The 4638-nt window shown below is 40.6% G+C and overlaps 1 pseudogene; it reads right to left on the bottom strand.

The window, feature by feature from the left end:
* Positions 1-3538: 3538 nt before the first annotated feature.
* On the bottom strand, positions 3539-4205 carry LOC102535736 (serine/threonine-protein phosphatase 4 catalytic subunit pseudogene; annotated as a pseudogene).
* Between the last annotated feature and the right edge of the window lie 433 nt (positions 4206-4638).

Raw genomic sequence — 4638 nt, 5'->3', positions numbered from 1 at the left:
TTCAACTTGGTTTGTGTTTGGACTTGACTGTCCTCTTGCCTTAGAAGGACCAGTCTATAACACGCTGGCAACACACCAACCCCATCCATGACCTTCTATGCTCCCCCAGTAAAAACAGGGAGAAGACAGCCAAAATATTAACACTTAAATAATCTTATTCCATATTCTAAACCAGATTCTCATTTTATACAAGCACACATTCAAATAAAATAGAATGAGATAACTATTAATAGCAAAGTTGAAAATATAAATTTCTGGGTCATGTTGCCATTATGTTTCTACTCCTGCATTATGCAATCACAGCCACTGAAAATAGGGCAATTTTTACCTCTATCTTCCATAGCTAATAGCATATGGGAATTCGTGTGTGGGTTGATTCAGCTGGTGACTGTGGTGTTTATGGGATCCACACAGCAGGTTAAAATCGCCTTAAGAGCTAGTTAGTATCTCAAGAAGCAAATACTCCTCCATAGGTAGTAACTACACAGCAACTCCGCACCACAAGTGCACACCATTGGTCACAAACAGAAGAAGGAATGTGGTTGCATGAGCACAACATGAGCCATGACCAGAAAAACAAAACCATAACCAAGACACCACCAGTTACCAACCCACTTTACCGAAAGACAAATACTTGATGGGAGAAAATATCTCTTGCAAGTTGAACTTGAAATCCTCCGTTAATAACGACTATCATGCAAGGTACAGTTAGTGTATTTTTTTTAATGATATGTATTACTCTGAAGTCAAGTTTTAATGATTTTTAATGTTGTGGATATTTGAAAAAATTTTCAGTTATTTGATCAATACATACAACTAACCAGAGAACAGAGAGAAATCAGTATAGATTTGAGAGCTTATAAACCTTCTACACATTCTAAGTTCACAGGATAATTACTTACTTACACATTAAATGGGGCCACTGGTTTGTGGAGAACGTGCAAAGCCACTTCCCTAACCTGTGACGCTATTTAAACAATCAGGTCATTACAATCCCCACTGTCATGCAAAGAACAGCTTCTATAACTTGTGAAGTTTAAATTAAAAATAGGATGTAAAGATTTCACTAAACTCTATTGTTACTAACAAAATCAGAGCTGAGTCTCACAACATATTGTAGTTAATACAACATATTGAAGTAAGTAGTTCTATGAATGCCAAAATGATTAGTCAATTTGTCCATAAATTCAGCTCATGATTATTTGGACTATTATAAACAGAAGTAATTGTCTTTCCATTTATTGACATGGACTCAACACAGATAAGAATGAATCTATTCAAATATTGAGAAAAATACATTCAGAAAAAAATGCTATGTAGTTAATGTACTAGTTAGAGAATGACTAATTTGGTATTTCTATAGTGTTGAAAAGAATTTCCAGAAAATAATATTTCTGCTTTAATCTTAATAGATTATATAATATGGTAACAAAATTAATTTCAAAATTATTGGAAATTTATATTTTTGATCTTGCATTTCCCAATCCATGTTCCCATCTTAAAATATTTTTTTCTAAAAATTGGATTTTTTAATGAATTTTAAAAATATCTTTCATCTCCATGCTTGCCATTAAAATGATCACTTACTACACCAGATGATATTCAGTTTAAGGAGCAAATATTTCCTTATCAATATTCTATAATAAATTTCTCAGGCTTATTGATCAATACGATACAGCTCTTCCTCGATTTATGATGAGGTTACATTAAGTCCATTGCAAGTTGAAAATTTCATAAGTTGAAATATCATTAAGTCAAAAATGGATTTAATAACACCTAACGTACTAAACATCAAATCTTAGCCTAGCTTACCTGAAACGTGCTTGGAACACTTGAATTAGCCTAGAGTTGGGCAAAATCATCTAACTAACATGAAGCCTATTGTATAATAAAGGGTTGATTATCCTCTGTAATTTATTGAATATCGTACTGAAAGTGAAGGACAGGATGGTTGTGAGTGTATCGGTGGTGTACCCTAGTGACCGCAGGGCTGACAGAGCAGTGGCTGCTGCCCTGCCCAGCTCCATGAAAGAGGATCATATTGCATGTCGCTAGCACAGGAAAAAAATAAAAATTAAAAATTCCAAGTGTGGTTTCTACGAAATGTGTATCACTTTCACACCATGCTAAAGTTAAAAAATCGTTAAGTCAAGCATCATGAGCCAAGGGATCTCTGTATCAGCAGTATTATTTAGCGACTTATAAGTAAAAATTGGGTCCAAACACTGCCTTAATTTCTTTTCCTAGCCATGGGCTCATTCACTTAAAACCAGACAGATTCCAGTTTATTACACACATTCACCATGAAACTGCATATTTTAGGCTTACCACAAAACAGACAGCAGTAACATTTTAAAAGCAGAAATGTACAACAGAGGCCTCAGAATGTCTGTTACAGATGCCTGGCAGTACAGCAAACCAAGCTAACCAGATGCTCGGCTTTCTAGCACAACACATTAAAAAAAGGGGAGGGCGGATAGAGTAAAATATTCAAATTAAAAACTGTTTCACTGCATAGGTTAATTCAAAAGAAAGAAACCAACCAAGTTAAAAAAAAAAAAAACTAAGCCAAAAGTATAAGGATATTTACTTTCCAGCTGTTTCCAGGAGAGTTAGGACCTACTCTGGGTCTTGGACACTAGAGTTTTAACATTCACAGGGGCATGGGAAATGACTCTTTTAATAATGTGTGAAGGCAGAAGCTGGAACTGAGTCCCTTGCGTGAAACCTAGAACCTTACTGAGCTGTCCCGTCCCTGACAAGGGAGTAGGGAAGATGCGTGCAGCACTCTGGGGGAGCAGCGAGATAGGTCATCTTCATCAAGTGCTTTGTGTAAAAGCACAAAAATCAAGGCTCATAGCGAAACAAAATGTGACAATGAATATACGTATGTTCCTGTATAAATGAAAAATTGTGCTGTACACTGGAATTTGACACAATATTGTAAAATGACTACAACTCAATAAAAATGTTAAAAAAAAAAAGGAACAGCCATTCCTATTCAGTGAAAGAATTTGAAATAACATGGTATTCCAAGTATGGTTAAAACATTTTTCTAGGATTTGGACTGTTTATAACCAATGGCCACTCCCAAATGATTGTGTTAATTAAATAAAATATGTAAGTAATTAAAAAAAAGAAAAGTAGAAAGAAAAAACAAGGCTCCCAGGAGACATTAAAATTCCAGTTAAGATGTGATATTTTCCTTTAAATCTACTAATTTTTTAAATTACATCAATCATCACATTTTTTTCTCTTTTTCTCAGAATTTTAATCTAAAAACAAACAAAAAAAGGGAAAAAAGAAAAATGAAAAGATTATTGGAAACTTCATGGTTCAAGTGGGAAGAAAGGAGAGGAAGAGCCTGGAGCTGAGGCTCTGCGGTCATCCACAGAAAATCCTCGTTCTTGAAGTGCTCCCTTGAAGAGGGGGAGCTGAGCCTGGAACAGCCCCCCAACCCCTAGTATCCAACCTCCAGCTGGAAAAGAGCGCAGAGTCACGTGGTAGGAGAGCCAGAGGTCGGCAGGGGCCCAAAGGCTCACAGTAAATAGTCAGCTGCTGGCTTCTTGGAGGGCATGACCTGTGTCTCTCAGGGAGCGGCCACAAAGATGCTGAAATCTTCCTGAAGATGCTCATCCAGCTTCAAGATAGCTGCCACATTCCCACAGCTGCAGCGACAGCTGAGTGACAACCCAACAGTGAGCACACTTTCATTGAGGTGCCGCTTGTAACCTGCCACCAGTTGGTGGGGGCAGATCATGTCAGTATCTTTGGCTGCATGAAACTGGGCCACTGCATTGCTGCCAAAGAGATGGCCAGACCCACAGGGGCTCACACCACAGCCTGCTGTGTCTTCAGGGTCGGACTAGAGCAGGTCACACAGGGGCCATCATGAGGCACTTCTTGCTGTCCGTCAGTCATCTGGAATTGCTCCAGGGTCTGGATGGAGGGGGAGAGGCCCTGTGCAGGCAAAAGCCCTGGTCATCGATGAGGCTGAAGTAGTCAAGGATCTCAGGGCAGCAGGGCCACACGGTCACAGAGCCACATTGCACCGGGGCTCATCAGAGAAGCCACAGACTTGGGTATCTGGCGGCTGCCTGGTTGCCTGGGATCAGGGTGATGTAGTCAGGACGGCCAACCTTAAGTGCCAGCAGCAGGAGGATTGTCTCAAGGCCTTAGAAACAACTATCCACAAAGTCTCCCATGAAGATGTAGCTGGTCTCAGGGATGTGGCGACCCTGTTTGAACAGCTCTTTGCGATCATAGAATCATCCGTGGCTGCAGCCGAGTCCAGGCTCTGCACGTAGCTCTCCAGTCTCAGTGTGCGGGGCCTTGACTTCACTCTCCTCGGTGATCTCCCCGCGTGGCAGCCGCTGGATCTGCCGGTCCAGGTGCAGACCTTGGTCGCGGTCCATGCCTCCCCGCCCGGCAGGTCAGTGCGCATGCGGCGCCGGGGATCTGCGCCCGGGCCTCGCAGCCTCCCTGCCTTCCCCCTTCCCCCAGCCTCGGCCCCTTGCCCTGCTACTCAGTCTTTCATCCTGGATCATTTTTTTTTTTTAAATAACTTTCCTCCCTTCTTATTTGGAGTCTCCCCCACTTCTCTTGATCTCCATTCATTTCGCCTTCAGATTTTGTTTA

This window comes from Vicugna pacos, chromosome 12, assembly GCF_048564905.1.
Source record: "Vicugna pacos chromosome 12, VicPac4, whole genome shotgun sequence".
NCBI classification, from domain to species: Eukaryota; Metazoa; Chordata; class Mammalia; order Artiodactyla; family Camelidae; genus Vicugna; species Vicugna pacos.
The sequence above is the reverse complement of the archived record's forward strand: the minus strand, read 5'-3'. Positions and strand labels throughout refer to the sequence as shown.